The sequence below is a fragment of the Mytilus edulis genome, chromosome 6, assembly GCF_963676685.1.
Source record: "Mytilus edulis chromosome 6, xbMytEdul2.2, whole genome shotgun sequence".
NCBI lineage: Eukaryota > Metazoa > Mollusca > Bivalvia > Mytilida > Mytilidae > Mytilus > Mytilus edulis.
Genome location: NC_092349.1, coordinates 40,611,205 through 40,638,781, shown reverse-complemented (window position 1 = coordinate 40,638,781; position 27,577 = coordinate 40,611,205).

Below are 27,577 nucleotides of genomic sequence, written 5' to 3'. Positions count from 1 at the left end.
TCAACGAGCTCTACATTTTATACACTGACCTCAAAAGAGTCCGACTGTCTGTTCAAAAGTTACGACGGGATGATTCTTAAAAGTATAGTATTGTGTGTATATCTTTTTTAAGGTAACAGATATCAACCTACTATAAACTGCAAAGATGATCAGTAGTTCAAGACCTTCAATTTGAGGTCAATGTCAGGTCATGATGAAATTTTACCTTGACCTTCACATTTTACTATGACCTTGACCTTGTAATATTTGAAAGGTCAAGTGGTCCTGAGTTGAATGGTGATAGTCCCATGTCTCTACGACTTCCGGTTCTCAAGTTTTGTATTGCATCATATATTTGATGATTAATTGTGACCTTGGTGAACTTTGAAATTGTCCCAATTCTTTTTCTATAATGTTGTCCTTCAACTGTAGATCATTTATCATTTAACAGATTTGAAATATCTATTGTCGTTTTAGAGATAATGCAGTTTGAAGTTTTTCGAGCGGAGGCATGTATTTCTGAATCATCAAGAGCTTACCACTTAAAATGTTTTAGAAATTGAAGAGGTTGACATAGTTATATGTTTGACCAAATACCAAAAACATTCCATGGAAAAAAACACCAAAAAATCAATTTGAAATTTTAAGTTTTGCATTGACTTTGTAAGTTTCATAACTTCTATTTATATAGTTGATATTGCATCATTATTTGCACTTTGTCAAATGGGGTCATCTGATATATCAAATTGAAGGTCTTAATAAACTCTACTTAAAAAATGAAAATTTAAAACCCCCTTTTCATCCCAGGGGACGGGTGGGGTCATTTAGTGCAAACATTCAAATTTCTCAGATGGTAAGGTTGTCGCATATCAAATGAAGGAACATAAAGCGTACATTTCAAATTTCAAATTGACGTCTCCCAAAAATGGGTTGGATGGGGTCATTGAGTGCAAAACATAAATTTTCTTTTAAGATAGGGTTGTTGTATATCAAATGAAAGGTCATGATGTGTATATTTCAAATATCAAATTCCTGACCTCAAAAAATTAGTAAGATAGGGTTATTAAGTGCAAAAATCAAACTTTCTAGAACATGGCGTTGTTGCATATCAAATGAAAGCTCATCCACTCTATGTTACATATATAATAATTCCGATCTCAAAAATGTAGGCGGATGAGGTCATGAAGTGATAAAAGTGAAAAGTTTCAGAAGGTATGCTTGTCGTATATCAAATGAAAGGTCGTACAAAGTACATTACGAAAACATCACTTTTACAGGAAAGACCTTTCAATTGTTTTACAAACAATTGAGATACTAGTTAAGGTCTTTCCTCTCCGCGAGGAAAGACCTTATTGTTTTTCTCCTGTTTTTTTTTTTTTTTTTTTTTTTTTTTTTTTTTTTTTTCATCCAGCATTTGTTTAACATGGCCTACCCTTGTTTCTATTGGAGTTATCAAGACCAAATATGGACCATCGGTAGACCTTGTCATGAAGTATTACCAGATGAGGCTGTGTAGGATTTCATCATCCCCTTTAGAAGTTATCTCCCTTTTATTGGTTTTTTTCGACATGGCCCCCCCTCGTTGTTTTTGAAGATATCATGACCTTATTTGGACAATAGTTAGATCTCATCATGATGTGTTACCATATGAGACTGCTAAGAATTTCATCATTCCCTATGAGAGTTATGTCCCCTTGAAGCAATTTCTTTCTTTTACATTTTTCTCAAAAAGTATTCAAGATAGAATCGATTTGAAAACGGCAACATGTACAGGACCAGATGGCAATGTTAATTAACATATACAATCATTTTGTTGTTAACCCTTATAAGGAGTTATTTCCCTTGAAAAATATAAACAATTTTTGAAAAATTGTATCTCGAGAACCGGAAGTCGTAAAGACTTGGGACCTACACCAATAATCTTAAGTTCATGTGACCTTTAATTTGCACACAAGGTCAAAGGTCACCGAGTGCAAAAAAAAATTAAGCTGCAATTTCAAGCTTTCATATTAAGAAAACGATAAGAGTTTGCTGCATACTTACAGCGTATAAAATGTTCCTCTCGACGAGCTCTACATTTTATACACTGACCTCAAAAGAGTCCGACTGTCTGTTCAAAAGTTACGACGGGATGATTCTTAAAAGTATAGTATTGTGTGTATATCTTTTTAAAGGTAACAGATATCAACCTACTATAAACTTCAAAGATGATCAGTAGTTCAAGACCTTCAATTTGAGGTCAATGTCAGGTCATAATGAAATTTCACCTTGACCTTCACATTTTACTATGACCTTGACCGTGTAATATTTGAAAGGTCAAGTGGTCCTGAGTTGAATGGTGATAGTCCCATGTCTATTCGACTTCCGGTTCTCAAGTTTTGTATTGCATCATATATTTGATGATTAATTGTGACCTTGGTGAACTTTGAAATTGTCCCAATTCTTTTTCTATAATGTTGTCCTTCAACTGTAGATCATTTATCATTTAACAGATTTGAGATATCTATTGTCGTTTTAGAGATAATGCAGTTTGAAGTTTTGCGAGCGGAGGCATGTATTTCTGAATCATCAAGAGCTTACCACTTAAAATGTTTTAGAAATTGAAGACGTTGACATAGTTATATGTTTGACCAAATACCAAAAACATTCCATGGAAAAAAACACCAAAAAATCAATTTGAAATTTTCAAGTTTTGCATTGACTTTGTAAGTTTCATAACTTCTATTTATATAATTGATATTGCATCATTATTTGCACTTTGTCAAATGGGGTCATCTGATATATCAAATTGAAGGTCTTAATAAACTCTACTTAAAAATGAAAATTTTAAACCCCCTTTTCATCCCAGGGGGAAGGGTGGGGTCATTTAGTGCAAACATTCAAATTTCTCAGATGGTAAGGTTGTCGCATATCAAATGAAAGAACATAAAGCGTACATTTCAAATTTCAAATTGACGTCCCCCAAAAATTGGTTGGATTGGGTCATTGAGTGCAAAAAATTAATTTTCTTTTACGATAGGGTTGTTGTTTATCAAATGAAAGGTCATGATGTATACATTTGAAATATCAAATTCCCAACCTCCAAAAATTGGTTGGATGGGTTTATTAAGTGCAAAAACCAAACTTTTTAAAACATGGCGTTGTCGCATATCAAATGAAAGCTCATCTATTCTGTGTTACATATATCATACTTCTGATCTCAAAAATGTAGGCGGATGAGGTCATTAAGTGTAAAAAGCGAAAAGTTTCAGAAGGTATGCTTGTCGTATATCAAACGAAAGGTCGTACAAAGAACATTACGAAAACATCACTTTTACAGGAAAGACCTTTCAATTGTTTTACAAACAATTGAGATACTAGTTTTTTCTTTTTAAGGTCTTTCCTCTCCGCGAGGAAAGACCTTATTGTTTTTCTCCTGTTTTTTTTTTTTTTTTTTTTTTTTTTTTTTTTTTTTCATCCAGCATTTGTTTAACATGGCCTCCCCTTGTTTCTATTGAAGTTATCAAGACCAAATATGGACCATCGGTAGACCTCATCATGAAGTATTACCAGATGAGGCTGTGTAGGATTTCATCATCCCCTTTAGAAGTTATCTCCCTTTTATTGGTTTTTTTCGACATGGCCCCCCCTCGTTGTTTTTGAAGATATCATGACCTTATTTGGACAAAAGTTAGATCTCATCATGATGTGTTACCATATGAGGCTGCTAAGAATTTCATCATTCCCTATGAGAGTTATGTCCCCTTGAAGCAATTTCTTTCTTTTACATTTTTCTCAAAAAGTATTCAAGATAGAATCGATTTGAAAACGGCAACATGTACAGGACCAGATGGCAATGTTAATTAACATATACACTCATTTTGTTGTTAATCCTTATAAGGAGTTATTTCCCTTGAAAAAATATAAACAATTTTTTTTAAATTGTATCTCGAGAACCGGAAGTCGTAAAGACTTGGGACTTACACCAATAATCTTAAGTTCATGTGACCTTTAATTTGCACCCAAGGTCAAAGGTCACCGAGTGCAAAAAAAAATTACGCTGCAATTTCAAGCTTTCATATTAAGAAAACGATAAGACTTTGCTGCTTACTTACAGTGTATAAAATGTTCCTCTCGACGAGCTCTACATTTTATACTCTGACCTCAAAAGAGTCCGACTGTCTGTTCAAAAGTTACGACGGGATGATTCTTAAAAGTATAGTATTGTGTGTATATCTTTTTAAAGGTAACAGATATCAACCTACTATAAACTGCAAAGATGATCAGTAGTTCAAGACCTTCAATTTGAGGTCAATGTCAGGTCATGATGAAATTTCACCTTGACCTTCATATTTTACTATGACCTTGACCTTGTAATATTTGAAAGGTCAAGTGGTCCTGAGTTGAATGGTGATAGTCCCATGTCTCTACGACTTCCGGTTCTCAAGTTTTGTATTGCATCATATATTTGATGATTAATTGTGACCTTGGTGAACTTTGAAATTTTCCCAATTCTTTTTCTATAATGTTGTCCTTCAACTGTAGATCATTTATCATTTAACAGATTTGAGATATCTATTGTCGTTTTAGAGATAATGCAGTTTGAAGTTTTTCGAGCGGAGGCATGTATTTCTGAATGATCAAGAGCTTACCACTTAAAATGTTTTAAAAATTGAAGAGGTTGACATAGTTATATGTTTGACCAAATACCAAAAACATTCCATGGAAAAAAACACCAAAAAATCAATTTGAAATTTTCAAGTTTTGCATTGACTTTGTAAGTTTCATAACTTCTATTTATATAATTGATATTGCATCATTATTTGCACTTTGTCAAATGGGGTCATCTGATATATCAAATTGAAGGTCTTAATAAACTCTACTTAAAAATGAAAATTTTAAACCCCCTTTTCATCCAAGGGGGACGGGTGGGGTCATTTAGTGCAAACATTCAAATTTCTCAGATGGTAAGGTTGTCGCATATCAAATGAAAGAACATAAAGCGTACATTTCAAATTTCAAATTGACGTCTCCCAAAAATGGGTTGGATGGGGTCATTTAGTGTTCTTTTAAGGTAGGGTTGTTGTATATTTAAGGTCTTTCCCCTACATGGGAAAGACCTTATTAAGGTCTTTCCTCTCCGCGAGGAAAGACCTTATTGTTTTTCTCCTGTTTTTTTTTTTAAGGTCTTTCCTCTCCGTGAGGAAAGACCTTATTGTTTTTCTAATGTTTTTTCTTTTTTTTCTTTTTTTTCTTCCAACATTTTTTTGGCATGGCCTCCCCATGTTTCTTTTGAAGTTATCAAGACCAAACATGGACCATCGATAAACCTCATCATGAAGTATAACCAGATGACCCTGTTAAGGATTTCATCATCACCTTGATAAGTTATCTCCCTTTTATTAGTTTTTTTCAACATGGCCCCCTCTCGTCGTTTTTCAAGATATCATTACCTTATTTAGACAATAGGTAGATCTCATCATAATGTATTACCATATGAGGTTGAATAGGATTGCATCGTCCCCTATGAGAGTTATATCCCCTTGAAGCAATTTCTTTCCTTTGCATTTTTCTCAAAAAGTATTAGAGATAGAATTGATTTGAAAACGGCAACATGTACAGGAACAGATGGCAATGTTAATGAACATATGCAATCATTTTGTTATTAACTCTTATAAGGAGTTATTCCCCTTGAAAAATTGTACATAATTTTAGAAAAATTGTATTTCGAGAACCAGAAGTCGTAGAGACTTGGGACTTTCACCAATAATCTTTAATTCATGTGACCTTTAATATGCAGTCAAGGTCAAAGGTCACTGAGTGCAAAAAAAAAAATTACGTTGCAATTTCAAGCTTACATATTAGGAAAACGATAAGACTTTGCTGCATACATACAGCGTATAAAATGTTCCTCTCGACGAGCACTACATTTTATATGATAAGTTCAAAAATGTCCGACGGTCTGTTCAAAAGTTACGACGGGATCATTCTTAAAAGTATAGTATTGTGTGTATATCTTTTTAAAGGTGACAGATATCAACCTACTATAAACTGCAAAGATGATCAGTAATTCAAGACCGTCAATTTGAGGTCAATGTCAGGTCATGATGAAATTTCACCTTGACCTTCGCAGTATACTATGACCTTGAACTTGTGATATTTGAAAAGTCAAGTGGTCCTGAGTTGAATGGTGGTAGTCCCATGTCTCTACGACTTCCGGTTCTCAAGTTTGGTATTGCATCATATATTTGATGATTAATTGTGACCTTGGTGAACTTTGAAATTGTCCGAATTCTTTTTTATAATGTTGTCCTTTAACTGTAGATCATTTACCAATTAACAGATTTGAGATATCTATTGTCGTTTTAGAGATAATGCAGTTTGAAATTTTGCGAGCGGCGACATGTATTTATGAATCAACAATAGCTACCACTTAAAATGTTTAAGAAATTAAAGAGGTTAACATAGTTATATGTTTAAACAAATACAAAAAACATTCCATTGAAAAAAACACCAAAAAAATCAATTTGAAATTTTCATGTTTTGCATTGACTTTGTAAGTTTCATAACTTCTATTTATATCGTTGATATTGCATCATTTTTGTCACTTTGTCAAATGGGGTCATCTGATATATCAAATTGAAGGTCTCAATAAACTCTTCTTAAAAATGAACATTTTAAACCTCTTTTTCATCCCAGGTGGAAGGGTGGGGTCATTTAGTGCAAAAATTCAAATTTCTCAGATGGTAAGGTTGTCGCATATCAAATGAAAGAACACAAAGCGTACATTTCAAATTTCAAATTGACGTCCCCCAAAAATTGGTTGGATGGGGTCACTGAGTGCATAAAATATTTTTTTCTTTTACTATATGGTTGTTGTATATCAAATGAAAGGTCATGATGTGTACATTTGAAATATCAAATTCCCGACCTCAAAAATTGGTTGGATGGGGTTATTAAGTGCAAAAATCAAACTTTTTAGAACATGGCGTTGTCGCATATCAAATGAAAGCTCATCTACCCTGTGTTACATATATCATACTTCCGATCTCAAAAATGTAGGCGGATGAGGTCATTAAGTGTTAAAAGCGAAAAGATTCAGAAGGTATGCTTGTCATATATCAAACGAAAGGCCGTACAAAGAACATTACGAAAACATCACTTTTACAGGAAAGACCTTTCAATTGTTTTACAAACAATTGAGATACTAGTTTTTCTTTTTTTTCTTCCAACATTTTTTTGACATGCCCGCCCCTTCTTTCTGTTAAAGTTACCAAGACCAAATATGGACCATTGATAGACCTCATCATGCAGTTTTACCAAATGACCCTGTTAAGGATTTCATCATCCTCTTTAGAAGTTATCTCCCTTTTATTGATTTTTTTCAACACAGCACCCCCTCGTTGTTTTTAAAGATATCATGACCTTATCTGGACAATAGGTAGACGACATCATAATGTATTACCATATGAGGTTGAAAAGGATTTCATCGTCCCCTATGGGAGTTATATCCCCTTGAAACAATTTCTTTCCTTTGCATTTTTCTCAAAAAGTATAAGAGATAGAATCGATTTCAAAACGGCAACATGTACAGGAATAGAGAACAATGTTAATGAACATGTACAATCATTTTGGTATTAACCCTTATAAGGAGTTATTCCCCTTAAAAAATTGTACATAATTTTAGAAAAATTGTATTTCGAGAACCAGAAGTCGTAGAGACTTGGGACCTTCACCAATAATCTTTAATTCATGTGACCTTTAATATGCAGTCAAGGTCAAAGGTCACTGAGTGCAAAAAAAAAATTACGCTGCAATTTCAAGCTTACATATTAGGAAAACGATAAGACTTTGCTGCATACATACAGCGTATAAAATGTTCCTCTCGACGAGCTCTACATTTTATATAATAAGCCCAAAAATGTCCGACCGTCTGTTCAAAAGTTACAACAGGATGATTCTTAAAACTTTAGTATTTTGTGTATATCTTTTTAAAGGTAACAGATATCAATCTACTATAAACTGCAAAGATGATCAGTAATTCCAGACCTTCAATTTGAGGTCAATGTCAGGTCATGATGAAATTTCACCTTGACCTTCACATTATACTATGACCTTGACCTTGTGGTATTTGAAAGGTTAAGTGGTACTGAGTTGAATGGTGGTATTCCCATGTCTCTACGACTTCCGGTTCTCAAGTTTGGTATTGCATCAGATATTTGATGATTAATTGTGACCTTGGTGAACTTTGAAATTGTCCCAATTCTTTTTTTATAATGTTGCCCTTTAACTGTAGATCATTTACCATTGAACAGATTTGAGATATCTATTGTCGTTTTAGAGATAATGCAGTTTGAAATTTGGCGAGCGGCGGCATGTATTTCTGAATCAACAACAGCTTACCACTTAAAATGTTTAAGAAATTGAAGAGGTTAACATAGTTATATGTTTGACCAAATACCAAAAACATTCCATTTAAAAAAAACACCAAAAAATCATTTTGAAATTTTCATGTTTTGCATTGACTTTGTAAATTTCATAACTGCTATTTATATCGTTGATATTGCATCATTTTTGGCACTTTGTCAAATGGGGTCATCTGATATATCAAATTCAAGGTCTCAATAAACTCTACTTAAAAATGAAAATTTTAAACCTCTTTTTCATCCCAGGCGGAAGGGTGGGGTCATTTAGTGCAAAAATTCAAATATCTCAGATGGTAAGGTTGTCGCATATCAAATGAAAGAACATAAAGCGTACATTTCAAATTTCAAATTGACGTCCCCCAAAGATTGGTTGGATGGGGTCATTGAGTGCAAAAAATAAATTTTTCTTTTACTATAGGATTGTTGTATATCAAATGAAAGGTCATGATGTGTACATTTGAAATATCAAATTCCCAACCTCCAAAAATTGGTTGGATGGGGTTATTAAGTGCAAAAATCAAACTTTTTAGAACATGGCGTTGTCGCATATCAAATGAAAGCTCATCTACCCTGTGTCACATATATCATACTTCCGATCTCAAAAATGTAGGCGGATGAGGTCATTAAGTGTAAAAAGCGAAAAGTTTCAAAAGGTATGCTTGTTTTTCTCCTGTTTTTTTTTTTTTTTTTTCATCCAGCATTTGTTTAACATGGCCTCCCCTTGTTTCTATTGAAGTTATCAAGACCAAATATGGACCATCGTTAGACCTCATCATGAAGTATTACCAGATGAGGCTGTGTAGGATTTCATCATCCTCTTTAGAAGTTATCTCCCTTTTATTGGTTTTTTTCGACATGGCCCCCCCTCGTTGTTTTTGAAGATATCATGACCTTATTTGGATAAAAGTTAGATCTCATCATGATGTGTTACCATATGAGGCTGCTAAGGATTTCATCATTCCCTATGAGAGTTATGTCCCCTTGAAGCAATTTCTTTCTTTTACATTTTTCTCAAAAAGTATTCAAGATAGAATCGATTTGAAAACGGCAACATGTACAGGACCAGATGGCAATGTCAATTAACATATACAATCATTTTGTTGTTAACCCTTATGAGGAGTTATTTCCCTTGAAAAAATATAAACAATTTTTGAAAAATTGTATATCGAGAACCGGAAGTCGTAAAGACTTGGGACCTACACCAATAATCTTAAGTCATGTGACCTTTAATTTGCACCCAAGGTCAAAGGTCACCGAGTGCAAAAAAAAATTACGCTGCAATTTCAAGCTTTCATATTAAGAAAACGATAAGAGTTTTCTGCATACTTACAGCGTATAAAATGTTCCTCTCGACGAGCTCTACATTTTATACTCTGACCTCAAAAGAGTCCGACTGTATGTTCAAAAGTTACGACGGGATGATTCTTAAAAGTATATTATTGTGTGTATATCTTTTTAAAGGTAACAGATATCAACCTAATATAAACTGCAAAGATGGTCAGTAGTTCAAGACCTTCAATTTGAGGTCAATGTCAGGTCATGATGAAATTTCACCTTGACCTTCATATTTTACTATGACCTTGACCTTGTAATATTTGAAAGGTCAAGTAGTCCTGAGTTGAATGGTGATAGTCCCATGTCTCTACGACTTCCGGTTCTCAAGTTTTGTATTGCATCATATATTTGATGATTAATTGTGACCTTGGTGAACTTTGAAATTGTCCCAATTCTTTTTCTATAATGTTGTCCTTCAACTGTAGATCATTTATCATTTAACAGATTTGAGATATCTATTGTCGTTTTAGAGATAATGCAGTTTGAAGTTTTTCGAGCGGAGGCTTGTATTTCTGAATCATCAAGAGCTTACCACTTAAAATGTTTTAGAAATTGAAGAGGTTGACATAGTTATATGTTTGACCAAATACCAAAAACATTCCATGGAAAAAAACACCAAAAAATCAATTTGAAATTTTCAAGTTTTGCATTGACTTTGTAAGTTTCATAACTTCTATTTATATAATTGATATTGCATCATTATTTGCACTTTGTCAAATGGGGTCATCTGATATATCAAATTGAAGGTCTTAATAAACTCTACTTAAAAATGAAAATTTTAAACCCCCTTTTCATCCCAGGGGGACGGGTGGGGTCATTTAGTGCAAACATTCAAATTTCTCAGATGGTAAGGTTGTCGCATATCAAATGAAAGAACATAAAGCGTACATTTCAAATTTCAAATTGACGTCTCCCAAAAATGGGTTGGATGGGGTCATTGAGTGCAAAAAATAAATGTTCTTTTAAGGTAAGGTTGTTGTATATCAAATGAAAGGTCATGATGTGTACATTTGAAAGATCAAAATCCCGACCTCCAAAAATTAGTTGGATAGGGTAATTAAGTGCAAAAATCAAACTTTCTAGAACATGACGTTGTCGCATATCAAATGAAAGCTCATCTACCCTGTGTTACATACATCATACTTCCGATCTCAAAAATGTAGGCTGATGAGGTCATTAAGTGTAAAAAGTGAAAAGTTTCAGAAGGTATGCTTGTCGTATATCAAACGAAAGGTCGTACAAAGTACATTACGAAAACGGTCTTTCCTCTCCGCGAGGAAAGACCTTATTGTTTTTCTCCTGTTTTTTTTTTTTTTTCATCCAGCATTTGTTTAACATGGCCTCCCCTTGTTTCTATTGGAGTTATCAAGACCAAATATGGACCATCGGTAGACCTCATCATGAAGTATTACCAGATGAGGCTGTGTAGGATTTCATCATCCCCTTTAGAAGTTATCTCCCTTTTATTGGGTTTTTTCGACATGGCCCCCCCTCGTTGTTTTTGAAGTTATCATGACCTTATTTGGACAATAGTAAGATCTCATCATGATGTGTTACCATATGAGGCTGCTAAGGATTTCATCATTCCATATGAGAGTTATGTCCCCTTGAAGCAATTTCTTTCTTTTACATTTTTCTCAAAAAGTATTCAAGATAGAATCGATTTGAAAACGGCAACATGTACAGGACCAGATGGCAATGTTAATTAACATATACAATCATTTTGTTGTTAACCCTTATAAGGAGTTATTTCCCTTGAAAAAATATACCCAATTTTTGAAAAATTGTATCTCGAGAACCGGAAGTCGTAAAGACTTGGGACCTACATCAATAATCTTATTTTCATGTGACCTTTAATTTGCACCCAAGGTCAAAGGTCACCGAGTGCAAAAAAAAATTACGCTGCAATTTCAAGCTTGCATATTAAGAAAACGATAAGAGTTTGCTGCATACTTACAGCGTATAAAATGTTCCCCTCAACGAGCTCTACATTTTATACACTGATCTCAAAAGTGTCCGACTGTCTGTTCAAAAGTTACGACGGGATGATTCTTAAAAGTATAGTATTGTGTGTATATCTTTTTAAAGGTAACAGATATCAACCTACTATAAACTGCAAAGATGATCAGTAATTCAAGACCTTCAATTTGAGGTCAATGTCAGGTCATGATGAAATTTCACCTTGACCTTCACAGTATACTATGACCTTTGTGATATTTGAAAGGTCAAGTAGTCCTGAAGTGAATGGTGGTAGTCCCATGTCTCTACGACTTCCAGTTCTCAAGTTTGGTATTGCATCATATATTTGATGATTAATTGTGACCTTGGTGAACTTTGAAATTGTCCCAATTCTTTTTCTATAATGTTGTCCTTTAACTGTAGATCATTTACCATTTAACAGATTTGAGATATCTATTGTCGTTTGCAAGATAATGCAGTTTGAAATTTTGCGAGCGGGAGCATGTATTTCGGAATCGACGACAGCTTACCACTTAAAATGTTTAAGAAATTGAAGAGGTTAACATAGTTATATGTTTGAACAAATACCAAAAACATTCCATGGAAAAAAACACCAAAAAATCAATTTGAAAATTTCAAGTTTTGCATTGAGTTTGTGAGTTTCATAAGTTCTATTTATATAGTTGATATTGCATCATTTTTGGCACTTTGTCAAATGGGGTCATTTGATATATCAAATTGAAGGTCTCAATAAACTCTACTCAAAAATGAAAGTTTTAGACCCCTTTTCATCCCAGGGGGAAGGGTGGGTCATTTAGTGCACAAATTCAAATTTCTCAGATGGTAAGGTTGTCGCATATCAAATGAAAGAACACAAAGCGTACATTTCAAATTTCAAATTGACGTCCCCCAAAAATTGGTTGGGTGGGGTCATTGAGTGCAGAAAATAAATTTTCTGATAAGATAGGGTTGTTGTATATCAAATGAAAGGTTATGATGTCTACATTTCGAATATCAAATTCCTGACTCCCAAAAATTAGTTGGATGGGGTTATTAAGTGCAAAAATCAAACTTCTAGAACAGGGCGTTGTCGCATATCAAATGAAAGATCATCAAGTCTTCATTACCTATATAATACTTTTGATGGCGGATGGAGTCATTAAGTGTAAAAAAAGCGAAAAGTTTCAGAAGGTATGCTTGTCGTATATCAAACGAAAGGTCGTACAAAGCACATTACGAAAACATCATTTTTACAGGAAAGACCTTTCAATTGTTTTACAAACAATTGAGATACTAGTTTTTTCTTTTTTTTCTTCCAGCATTTGTTTGGCTCGCCCTCCTACCGCTTCTATTGGAGTTATCAATACCAAAATTAAACCATCAATAGACCTCAACATGAACTTTTACCAGATGAACTTTTGTAGGATTTCACCTTCCCCTTAAGAAGTTATCTCCCTTTTATTGATTTTTTTCAACATGGTCCCCCCAAAATGTGTTAAAAGATATCACAACTTTATTTGGACAATAGGTAGATCTCATCATAATGTATTACCATATGAGGCTGCATAGGATTTCATCATCTACTTTGAGAGTTATATCCCCTTGAATCAATTTCTTTTATTTGTATTTTTTTCAAAAAGTATTAGAGATAGAATTTAATTGAAAATGACAGCATGTATTAGAACAGATGGCAATGTTTATAAACATAAACAATTAATTTGTTATTAACCCTTATAAGGAGTTATTTCCCTTTAAAAATTAAAAATATTTTTTCAAAAATTTATATTCGAGAACCGGAAGTCATAGAGACTTGTAACCTTCACCAATAATCTTAAATTCATATGACCTTTAATATGAACCCAAGGTCAAAGGTCACCGAGTGCAAAAAAAATTACGCTGCAATTTTAAGCTTACATATATCATACCAAAAACATTCCATGGAAAATAACGCCAAAAATTCAATTTGAAATTTTCAAGTTTTGCATTGACTTTGTAAGTTTCATAACTTCTATTTATATAGTTGATATTGCATCATTATTTGAACTTTGTCAAATGGGGTCATCTGATATATCAAATTAAAGGTCTTAATAAACTCTACTTAAAAATGAAAATTTTAAACCCCCTTTTCATCCCAGGCTGACGGGTGGGGTCATTTAGTGCAAACATTCAAATTTCTCAGATGGTAAGGTTGTCGCATATCAAATGAAAGAACATAAAGCTTACATTTCAAATTTCAAATTGACGTCTCCCAAAAATGGGTTGGATGGGGTAATTGAGTGCAAAAAATAAATGTTCTTTTAAGGTAGGGTTGTTGTATATCAAATGAAAGGTCATGATGTGTACATTTGAAATATCAATATCCCGACCTCCAAAAATTACTTGGATAGGGTTATTAATGCAAAAATCAAACTTTCTAGAACATGGTGTTGTCGCATATCAAATGAAAGCTCATCTACTCTGTTCCATATATCATAATTCCGATCTCAAAAATGTAGGCGGATGAGGTCATTAAGTGTAAAAAGCGAAAAGTGTCAGAAGGTATGCTTGTCGTATATTTAAGGTCTTTCCTCTTCCCGAGGAAAGACCTTATTGTTTTTCTAATGTTTTTTTTTCTTTTTTTTTTCCTTCCAGCATTTGTTTGGCACACCCTCCTACCGCTTCTATTGGGGTTATCAATACCAAATTTGGACCATCGATAGACCTCATCATGAACTTTTACCAGATGAACTTTTGTAGGATTTCATCATCCCCTTTAGAAGTTATCTCCCTTTTATTGATTTTTTTCAACATGGCCACCTCTAAATGTTTTAAAAGATATGATGACTTTATTTAGACAGTAGGTAGATATTATCATGATGTATTACCATATGAGGCTGCAAAGGATTTCATCATCCCCTTTGAGAGTTATATCCCCTTGAAGCAATTTCTTTTATTTGTATTTCTCTTTAAAAGTATTAGAGATAGAATCGAAGAAGAGATGGCAATGTTTAAAAACATAAACAATTAATTTGTTACTAAGCCTTATAAGGAGTTATTTCCCTTTAAAAATTATAAATATTTTTTGAAAAGTTCTATTTCGAGAACCAGAAGTCATGGAGACTTTGAACCTTCACCAGTAATCTTAAATTCATATGACCTTTAATATGCACCTAAGGTCAAAGGTCACAGAGTGCAAAAAAAAATTACGCTGCAATTTCAAGCTTACATATTAGGAAAACGATAAGACTTTGCTGCATACATACAGCGCATAAAATGTTCTTCTCGACGAGCTCTACATTTTATACAATAAGCCCAAAAATGTCCGACCGTTTGTTCAAAAGTTACAACGGGATGATTCTTAAAAGTATAGTATTGTGTGTATATCTTTTTAAATGTAACAGATATCAACCTACTATAAAGTGCAAAGATGATCAGTTATTCAAGACCTTCAATTTGAGGTCAATGTCAGGTCATGATGAAATTGCACCTTGACCTTCACAGTATACAATGACCTTGACCTTGTGATAGTTGAAAGGTTAAGTGGTCCTGAGTTGAATGGTGATAGTCCCATGTCTCTACGACTTCCGGTTCTTAAGTTTAGTATTGCATCATATATTTGATGATTAATTGTGACCTTGGTGAACTTTGAAATTGTCCAAATTCTTTTTCTATAATGTTGTCCTTCAACTGTAGATCATTTATCATTTAACAGATTTGAGATATCTATTGTCGTTTAAGAGATAATGCAGTTTGAAGTTTTGCGAGCGGAGGCATGTATTTCTGAATCAACAAGAGCTTACCACTTAAAATGTTTTAGAGATTGAAGAAGTTAATATAGTTATATGTTTGCCCAAATACCAAAAACATTCCATGGAAAATAACGCCAAAAATTCAATTTGAAATTTTCAAGTTTTGCATTGAATTTGTAAGTTTCATAACTTCTATTTATATAGTTGATATTGCATCATTATTTGCACTTTGTCAAATGGGGTCATCTGATATATCAAATTGAAGGTCTTAACAAAGTCTACTTAAAAATGAAAATTTTAAACCCCCTTTTCATCCCAGGGGGACGGGTTGGGCCATTTAGTGCAAACATTCAAATTTCTCAGATGGTAAGGTTGTCGCATATCAAATGAAAGAACATAAAGCGTACATTTCAAATTTCAATTTGACGTCTCCCAAAAAATGGGTTGGATGGGGTTATTGAGTGCAAAAAATAAATTTTCTTTTAAGATAGAGTTGTTGTATATCAAATGAAAGGTCATGATGTGTAAATTTGAAATATCAAATTCCCGACCTTCAAAAATTAGTTGGATAGGGTTATTAAGTGCAAAAATCAAACTTTCTAGAACATGGCGTTGTCGCATATCAAATGAAAGCTCATTTATTCTGTGTTACATATATCAGCTACTTCCGATCTCAAAAATGTAGGCGGATGAGGTCATTAAGTGTAAAAAGTGAAAAGTTTTAGAAGGTATGCTTGACATATATAAAACGAAAGGTCGTACAAAGTACATTACGAAAACATCACTTTTACAGGAAAGACCTTTCAATTGTTTTACAAACAATTGAGATACTAGTTAAGGTCTTTCCTCTACAAAGGAAAGACCTTATTGTTTTTCTTCCGTTTTTTTAAGGTCTTTCCCCTACGTGAGGAAAGACCTTATTGTTTTTCTAATGTTTTTTCTTTTTAAGGTCTTTCCCCTACGTGAGGAAAGACCTTATTGTTTTTCTAATGTTTTTTCTTTTTTTTCTTTTTTTTCTTCCAACATTTTTTTGGCATGGCCTCCCTATGTTTCTTTTGAAGTTATCAAGACCAAACATGGACCATCGATAAACCTCATCATGAGGTATAACCAGGTGACCCTGTTAAGGATTTCATCACCCCCTTTAGAAGTTATCTCCCTTTTATTAGTTTTTTTCAACAAGGCCCCCTCTCGTTGTTTTTCAAGATATCATTACCTTATTTGCACAATAGGTAGATCTCATCATAATTTATTACCATATGAGGTTGAATAGGATTGCATCGTCCCCTATGAGAGTTATATCCCCTTGAAGCATTTTCTTTCCTTTGCATTTTTCTCAAAAAGTATTAGAGATAGAATTGATTTGAAAATGGCAACATGTACAGGAACAGATGGCAATGTTAATGAACATATACAATCATTTTGTTATTAACCCTTATAAGGAGTTATTACCTATGAAAAATTGTGTACAATTTAAGAAAAATTGTATTTCCAGAACCGGAAGTTCTAGAGACTTGGGACCTTCACCAATTATCTTTAATTCATGTGACCTTTAATATGCACCCAAGGTCAAAGGTCACAGAGTGCAAAATAAAATTACGCTGCAATTTCAAGCTTACATATTAGGAAAACGATAAGACTTTGCTGCATACATACAGCGTATAAAATGTTCCTCTCGACGAGTTCTACATTTTATACAATAAGCTCAAAAATGTCCGACCGTCCGTTCAAAAGTTACAACGGGATGATTCTTAAAAGTATAGTATTTTGTGTATATTTTTTTAAAGGTAACAGATATTAACCTACTATAAACTGCAAAGATGATCAGTAATTCAAGACCTTCAATTTGAGGTCAATGTCAGGTCATGATGAAATTTCACCTTGACCTTCACATTATACTATGACCTTGAACTTGTGATATTTGAAAGGTCAAGTGGTCCTGAGTTGAATGGTGATAGTCCCATGTCTCAACGACTTCCGGTTCTCAAGTTTGGTATTGCATCATATATTTGATGATTAATTGTGACCTTGGTGAACTTTGAAATTGTCCCAATTCTTTTTCTATAATGTTGTCCTTCAACCGTAGATCATTTATCATTTAACAGATTTGAGATACCTATTGTCGTTTTAGAGATAATGCAGTTTGAAGTTTTGCGAGCGGAGGCATGTATTTCTGAATCATCAAGAGCTTACGACTTAAAATGTTTAAGAAATTGAAGAAGTTGACATAGTTATATGTTTGACCAAATACCAAAAACATTCCATGGACAAAAACACCAAAAAATCAATTTGAAATTTTCATGTTTTGCATTGACTTTGTAAGTTTCATAACTTCTATTTATATAGTTGATATTGCATCATTATTTGCACTTTGTCAAATGGGGTCATCTGATATATCAAATTGAAGGTCTTAATAAACTCTACTTAAAAATGAAAATTTTAAACCCCCTTTTCATCCAAGGGAGACGGGTGAGGTCATTTAGTGCAAACATTCAAATTTCTCAGATAGTAAGGTTGTCGCATATCAAACGAAAGAACATAAAGCGTACATTTCAAATTTCAAATTGACGTCTCCCAAAAATGGGTTGGATGGGGTCATTGAGTGCAAAAAATAAATGTTCTTTTGAGATAGGGTTGTTGTATATCAAATGAAAAGTCATGATGTGTACATTTGAAATACCAAATTCCCGACCTCCAAAAATTAGTTGGATAGGGTTATTAAGTGCAAAAATCAAACTTTCTAGAACATGGCGTTGTCGCATATCAAATGAAAGCTCATCTACTCTATGTTACATATATCATACTTCCGATCTCAAAAATGTAGCCGCATGAGGTCATTAAGTGTTAAAAGAGAAAAGTTTCAGAAGGTATGCTTGTCGTATATAAAACGAAAGGTCGTACAAAGTACATTACGTAAACATCAATTTTACAGGAAAGACCTTTCAATTGTTTTACAAACAATTGAGATACTAGTTTTTCTTTTTTTTCTTCCAACATTTTTTTGGCATGGCCTCCCTATGTTTCTTTTGAAGTTATCAAGACCAAACATGGACCATCGATAAACCTCATCATGAGGTATAACCAGATGACCCTGTTAAGGATTTCATCATCCCCTTTATAAGTTATCTCCCTTTTATTAGTTTTTTTCAACATGGCCCCCTCTCGTTGTTTTTCAAGATATCATTACCTTATTTGGACAATAGGTAGATCTCATCATAATGTATTACCATATGAGGTTGAATAGGATTGCATCATCCTCTATGAGAGTTATATCCCCTTGAAGCAATTTCTTTCCTTTGCATTTTTCTCAAAAAGTATTAGAGATAGAATTGATTTGAAAACGGCAACATGTACAGGAACAGATGGCAATGTTAATGAACATATACAATCATTTTGTTATTAACCCTTATAAGGAGTTATTACCCTTGAAAAATTGTGTACAATTTTAGAAAAATTGTATTTCCAGAACCGGAAGTTGTAGAGACTTGGGACCTTCACCAATAATCTTTAATTCATGTGACCTTTAATATGCACCCAAGGTCAAAGGTCACAGAGTGCAAAATAAAATTACGCTGCAATTTCAAGCTTACATATTAGGAAAACGATAAGACTTTGCTGCATACATACAGCGTATAAAATGTTCCTCTCGACGAGCTCTACATTTTATATAAAAAGCCCAAAAATGTCCGACCGTCTGTTCAAAAGTTACAACGTGATGATTCTTAAAAGTATAGTATTTTGTGTATATCTTTTTAAAGGTAACAGATATCAACCTACTATAAACTGCAAAGATGATCAGTAATTCAAGACCTTCAATTTGAGGTCAATGTCAGGTCATGATGAAATTTCACCTTGACCTTCACATTATACTATGACCTTGACCTTGTGATATTTGAAAGGTCAAGTGGTCCCGAGTTGGATGGTGATAGTCCCATGTCTCAACGACTTCCGGTTCTCAAGTTTGGTATTGCATCATATATTTGATGATTAATTGTGACCTTGGTGAACTTTGAAATTGTTCCAATTCTTTTTCTATAATGTTGTCCTTTAACTGCAGATCATTTACCATCTAACATATTTGAGATATCTATTGTCGTTTTAGAGATAATGCAGTTTGAAATTTTGCGAGCTGCGGCATGTATTTCTGAATCAGCAACAGCTTACCACTTAAAATGTTTAAGAAATTGAAGAGGTTAACATAGTTATATGTTTGACCAAATACCAAAAGGATTCCATTGAAAAAAACACCAAAAAATCATTTTGAAATTTTCATGTTTTGCATCGACTTTGTAAGTTTCATAACTTCTATTTATATCGTTATTATTGCATCATTTTTGGCACTTTGTGAAATAGGGTCATCTGATATATCAAATTGAAGGTCTCAATAAACTCTACTTAAAAATGAAAATTTTAAACCTCTTTTTCATCCCAAGTGGAAGGGATAGGTCATTTAGTGCAAAAATTCAAATTTCTCAGATGGTAAGGTTGTCGCATATCAAATGAAAGAACATCAAACGTACATTTCAAATTTCAAATTGACGTCCCCCAAAATTGGTTGAATGGGGTCATTGAGTGCAAAAAATAAATTTTCTTTTACGATAGGGTTGTTGTATATTCTTTTTCTTTTTTTTCTTCCAACATTTTTTTGACATGCCCGCCTCTTGTTTCTGTTGAAGTTATAAAGACCAAATATGGACCATAGCTAGACCTCACCAAGATGTATTATCAAATGACCCTGTTAAGGATTTCATCATCCCCTTTAGGAGATATCTCCCTTTTATGGATTTTTTTCAACATTGCAACCCCTCGTTGGTTTTAAAGATATCATGACCTTGATTGGACATAATGTAGATCTCATCATGATGTATAACCATGTGAGGCTGAATAGGATTTCATCGTCCCCTATGAGAGTTATATCCCCTTGATTTTTTTTTTTTTTTTTCATCCAGCATTTGTTTGACATGGCCTCCCCTCGTTTCTATTGGAGTTATCAAGACCAAATATGGACCATCGGTAGACCTCATCATGAAGTATTACCAGATGAGGCTGTGTAGGATTTCATCATCCCCTTTAGAAGTTATCTCCCTTTTATTGGTTTTTTTCGACATGGCCCCCCCTCGTTGTTTTTGAAGATATCATGACCTTATTTGGACAAAAATTAGATCTCATCATGATGTGATACCATATGAGGCTGCTAAGGATTTCATCATTCCCTATGAGAGTTACGTCCCCTTAAAGCAATTTCTTTCTTTTACATTTTTCTCAAAAAGTATTCAAGATAGAATCGATTTGAAAACGGCAACATGTACAAGACAAGATGGCAATGGTAATAAATATGTACAATCATTTTGTTGTTAACCCTTATAAGGAGTTATTTCCCTTGAAAAAATATACACAATTTTTGAAAAATTGTATCTCGAGAACCGGAAGTCGTAAAGACTTGGGACTTACACCAATAATCTTAAGTTCATGTGACCTTTAATTTGCACCCAATGTCAAAGGTCACCAAGTGCAAAAAAAAATTACGCTGCAAATTCAAGCTTGCATATTAAGAAAACGATAAGAGTTTGCTGCATACTTACAGCGTATAAAATGTTCCTCTCGACGAGCTCTACATTTTATGTAATAAGCCCAAAAATGTCCGACCGTCTGTTCAAAAGTTACAACGGGATGATTCTTAAAAGTATAGTATTTTGTGTATATCTTTTTAAAGGTAACAGATATTAACCTACTATAAAGTGCAAAGATGATCAGTAATTCAAGACCTTCAATTAGACGTCAATGTCAGGTCATGATGAAATTTCACCTTGACCTTCACAGTATACTATGACCTTGACCTTGTGATATTTGAAAGGTCAAGTGGTCTTGAGTTGAATGGTGCTAGTCCCATGTCTCTAAGACTTCCGGTTCTTAAGTTTGGTATTGCATCATATATTTGATGATTAATTGTGACCTTGGTGAACTTTGAAATTGTCCCAACTCTTTTTCTATAATGTTGTACTTCAACTGTAGATCATTTATCATTTAACAGATTTGAGATATCTATTGTCGTTGTAGAGATAATGCAGTTTGCAGTTTTGCGAGCGGAGGCATGTATTTCTGAATCAACAAGAGCGTACCTCTTAAAATGTGTTAGAAATTGAAGAGGTTAACATAGTTATATGTTTGACCAAATACCAAAATCATTCCATGGAAAAAAACACCAAAAATTCAATTTGAAATTTTCAAGTTTTGCATTGACTTTGGAAGTTTCATAACTTCTATTTATATAGTTGATATTGCATCATTTTTTGCACTTTATCAAATTGGGTCATCTGATATATCAAATTGAAGGTCTTAATAAACTCTACTTAAAAATGAAAATTTTAAACCCCCTTTTCATCCCAGGAGGACGGGTGGGGTCATTTAGTGCAAACATTCAAATTTCTCAGATGGTAAGGTTGTCGCATATCAAATGAAAGAACATAAAGTGTACATTTGAAATTTAAAATTGACGTCTCCCAAAAATGGGTTGGATGGGGTCATTGAGTGCAAAAAATAAATTTTCTTTTAAGATAGGGTTGTTGTTTATTAAATGAAAGGTCATGATGTGTACATTGGAAATATCAAATCCCGACCTCCAAAAATTAGTTGGATAGGGTTATTAATTGCAAAAATCAAACTTTCTAGAACATAGAGTTGTTGCATATCAAATGAAAGCTCATCTACTTTATGTTATTTATATCATAATTCCGATCTCAAAAATGTAGGCGGATGAGGTCATTAAGTGTTAAAAGCGGAAAGTTTCAGAAGGTATGCTTGTCGTATATCAAACGAAAGGTCGTACAAGGTACATTAGGAAAACATCACTTTTACAGGAAAGACCTTTCAATTGTTTTACAAACAATTGAGATACTAGTTTTTTCTTTTTTTTCTTCCAGCATTTGTTTGGATCGACCTCCTACCGCTTCTATTGGAGTTATCAATACCAAAATTAAACCATCGATAGAGCTCAACATGAACTTTTACCAGATGAACTTTTGTAGGATTTCACCATCCCCTTAAGAAGTTATCTCCCATTTATTGATTTTTTTCAACATGGTCCCCCCAAAATGTGTTAAAAGATATCATGACTTTATTTGGACAATAGGTAGATCTCATCATGATGTATTACCATATGAGGCTGCATAGGATTTCATCATCTAATTTGAGAGTTATATCCCCTTGAAGCAATTTCTTTTATTTGCATTTTTTTCAAAAAGTATTAGAGATAGAATTTAATTGAAAATGACAGCATGTATTAGAACAGATGGCAATGTTTATAAACATAAACAATTAATTTGTTATTAACCCTTATAAGGAGTTATTTCCCTTTAAAAATTAAAAATATTTTTTCAATAATTTATATTCGAGAACCGAAAGTTATAGAGACTTGTAACCGTCACCAATAATCTTAAATTCATATGACCTTTATTATGCACCCAAGGTCAAAGGTCACCGAGTGCAAAAAAAAATTACGCTGCAATTTCAAGCTTACATATTAGGAAAACGATAAGACTTTCCTGCATACATACAGCGTATAAAATGTTCTTCTCGACGAGCTCTACATTTTATACAATAAGCCCAAAAATGTCCGACCGTCTGTTCAAAAGTTACAACGGGATGATTCTTAAAGGTATAGTATTGTGTGTATACCTTTTAAATGTAACATATATCAACCTACTATAAAGTGCAAAGATGATCAGTAATTCAAGACCTTCAATTTGAGGTCAATGTCAGGTCATGATGAAATTTCACCTTGACCTTCAGAGTATACTATGACCTTGACCTTGTGATATTTGAACGGTCAAGTGGTCCTGAGTTGAATGGTGGTAGTCCCATGTCTCCACGACTTCCGGTTTTCAAGTTTGGTATTGCATCATATATTTGATGATTAAATATGACATTGACGAACTTTGGAATTGTCCCAATTTCTTCTCTACAATGTTGTGCTTCAACTGCAGATCATTTATCTTTTAACAGATTTGAGATATCTATTGTCGTTTTAGAGATAATGCAGTTTGAAGTTTTGCGAGCGGAGGCACGTATTTCTGAATCAACAAGAGATTAACACTTAAAATGTTTTAGAAATTGAAGAGGTTAACATAGTTATATGTTTGACCAAATACCAAAAACATTCCATTGAAAAAAACACCAAAAAATCAATTTGAAATTTTCAAGTTTTGCATTGACTTTGTGAGTTTCATAACTTCTATTTATATAGTTGATATTGCATCATTATTTGCACTTTGTCAAATGGGGTCATCTGATATATCAAATTGAAGGTCTTAATAAACTCTACTTAAAAATGAAAATTTTAAACCCCCTTTTCATCCCAGGGGGACGGGTGGGGTCATTTAGTGCAAAAATTAAAATTTCTCAGATGGTAAGGTTGTCACATATCAAATGAAAGAACATAAAGCGTACATTTCAAATTTCAATTTGACGTCTCCCAAAAATGGGCTGGATGGGGTCATTGAGTGCAAAAATAAATTTTCTTTTACGATAGGGTTGTTGTATATCAAATGAAAGGTCATGATGTGTACATTTGAAATATCAAATTCCCAATCTCCAAAAATTGGTTGGATGGGGTTATTAACTGCAAAAATCAAACTTTTTAGAACAAGGCGTTGTCGCATATCAAATGAAAGCTCATCTACCCTGTGTTACATATATCATACGTCCGATCTCAAAAATGTAGGCGGATGAGGTCATTAAGTGTAAAAAGCGAAAAGTTTCAAAAGGTATGCTTGTCGTATATCAAACGAAAGGTCGTACAAAGAACATTACGAAAACATCACTTTTACAGGAAAGACCTTTCAATTGTTTTACAAACAATTGAGATACTAGTTTTTTCTTTTTTTTCTTCCAACATTTTTTTGACATGCCCGCCTCTTGTTTCTGTTGAAGTTATTAAGACCAAATATGGACCATCACTAGACCTCACCAAGATGTATTATCAAATGACCCTGTTAAGGATTTCATCATCCCCTTTAGGAGTTATCTCCCTTTTATTGATTTTTTTCAACATGCCCCCCCCCCTTTGTTGGTTTTAAAGATATCACGACCTTAATTGGACATAATGTAGATCTCATCATGATGTATTACCATGTGAGGCTGAATAGGATTTCATCGTCCCCTATGAGAGTTATATCCCCTTGAAACAATTTCTTTCCTTTGCATTTTTCTCAAAAAGTATAAGAGATAAAATCGATTTGAAAACGGCAACATGTACAGGAACAGATGGCAATGTTAATGAACATGTACAATCATTTGTTATTAACCCTTATAAGGAGTTATTTCCCTTGCAAAATTAAACATAATTTTAGAAAAATTGTATTTCGAGAACCAGAAGTCGTAGAGACTTGGGACCTTCACCAATAATCTTTAATTCATGTGACCTTTAATATGCAGTCAAGGTCAAAGGTCACTGAGTGCAAAAAAAAAAATTACGCTGCAATTTCAAGCTTACATATTAGGAAAACGATAAGACTTTGCTGCATACATACAGCGCATAAAATGTTCCTCTCGACGAGCTCTACATTTTAGATATTAAGCCCAAAAATGTCCGACCGTCTGTTTAAAAGTTACAACGGGATGATTCTTAAAAGTATAGTATTTTGTGTATATCTTTTTAAAGGTAACAGATATCAATCTACTATAAACTGCAAAGATGATCAGTAATTCAAGACCTTCAATTTGAGGTCAATGTCAGGTCATGATGAAATTTCACCTTGACCTTCACATGCATTATACTATGACCTTGACCGTGTGATATTTGAAAGGTTAAGTGGTCCTGAGTTGAATGGTAGTAATCCCATGTCTCTACGACTTCCGGTTCTCAAGTTTGGTATTGCATCATATATTTGATGATTAATTGTGACCTTGGTGAACTTTGAAATTGTCCCAATTCTTTTTCTATATGTTGTCCTTTAACTGTAGATCATTTACCATTTAACAGATTTGAGATATCTATTGTCGTTTTAGAGATAATGCAGTTTGACATTTTGCGAGCGGCGGCATGTATTTCTGAATCAACAACAGCTTACCATTTAAAATGTTTAAGAAATTGAAGAGGTTAACATAGTTATATGTTTGACCAAATACCAAAAACATTCCATGGAAAAAAACACCAAAAAATCATTTTGAAATTTTCATGTTTTGCATTGACTGTAAATTTCATAACTTCTATTTATATCGTTGATATTGCATCATTTTTGGCACTTTGTCAAATGGGGTCATCTGATATATCAAATTGAAGGTCTCAATAAACTCTACTTAAAAATGAAAATTTTAAACCTCTTTTTCATCCCAGGCGGAAGGGTGGGGTCATTTAGTGCAAAAATTCAAATTTCTCAGATGGTAAGGTTGTCGCATATCAAATGAAAGAACATAAAGCGTACATTTCAAATTAAGAGATAACTGTATTGTATTTGAAGCTTTAAGGACGTCCATCGGTAGTTTTACTGTCGCAAATTTAGTTTACCTGGCGACGCGGAGCGTAAAATCTTCATTAAAGAAAATTCCGCGAAAAGATGTTATCTTCTTTGGTCCCTACACTAGGTGACGTCATAGGTATGCTTCCGGCGTCAAACATAAACACCGGGTGTTTTCTGGCTTCTGTGCCGCTTCAAAGTGTAATAAAATTTGATAAAAAGAAGATTTTTAGGCGAAACAAGTGAGTTTTTTGTTTATTATTGTAGAAATAACATGTCAACACATTCCGAAATTCCAAATGTCGGCTTCCTTAGTTACAGACAAGGAGATAGAGAATTTTACGCTTGCTGTCATCCAATCAGAACAATTGTTACAAAATAATTGCATTAGAATTTCAAATTGACGTCCCCCAAAAATGGGTTGGATGGGTTCATTGAGTGCAAAAAATAAATTTTCTTTTACTATAGGGTTGTTGTATATCAAATGAAAGGTCATAATGTGTACATTTGAAATATCAAATTCCCAACCTCCAAAAGTTGGTTGGATGGGCTTATTAAGTGCAAAAATCAAACTTTTTAGAACATGGCGTTGTCGCATATTAAATGAAAGCTCATCTACCCTGTGTTACATATATCATACTTCTGATCTCAAAAATGTAGGCGGATGAGGTCATTAAGTGTAAAAAGCGAAAAGTTTCAGAAGGTATGCTTGTCGTATATCAAACGAAAGGTCGTACAAAGAACATTACGAAAACATCACTTTTACAGGAAAGACCTTTCAATTGTTTTACAAACAATTGAGATACTAGTTATATTTATTTTCCTTACTTAAAGAGTCGTAATGCTCATAGTTGATAAAGAATATGTATTCTTATACATAAATATTGTTGTAGTTATAGAAATTCATAGTAACATCGGTTTTGTTACAAACGTTATAACGGTTAGAGATGTGTATTGTAATTTTATACATATCTATGACATTGTCATTCTTTGGAATGTGACATAAACAAACAAGGTAGATAATCTGGATGCAATAATCGTCGTTCTCGGCGTACACAAGTCTTACCAGCTTAAATGAATAGTCCATAGAACACACATAATCCTAGGAATAACTTCATAACAATTTTAATAGAAGGTGACAGCTGAATTTACAAATAGACGGTCAAGAGTTGATAACAAACTGACGTTGTTCCAATCGAAATCTAGACGGCACAATATTCATGGCTGTTTCATGCGGCTGATCACTTAGAAAACTCGTATCATAATAAACGAGACATGCTTAAATTCCTTTCCATGTCTAGAATATAATTATACAAATTTTCCGAATATGAATACGGAATAAAGAGATATTTACAAAAGTCTGTTCAGGTAGGAAACGGAAGTATGACGTTTCCCGTAGAAATCAGTTTCTGATTGGCTGATTGGTTGTTGAGGTAACCATAGGGGACCTCGTGAGAAGCACGAGGATATTGCACGTAAATATTATTATAAAACATCATGCACAGACTGTGTTAGGCAGTCTGGCTTCAAGACTAACGTAAATATTATTATAAAACATCATGCACAGACTGTGTTAGGCAGTCTGGCTTCAAGACTCAAGGCGGAAGCTAAAAATAAAAAGAACTGCTAGGCGGAAGGCAAGAGCAGTTTTAATTATTTGTCTAAAAGAGAAACAAGGAAAGGTTTCTATAGACGGAATATTTCTGAAAGAGAAATT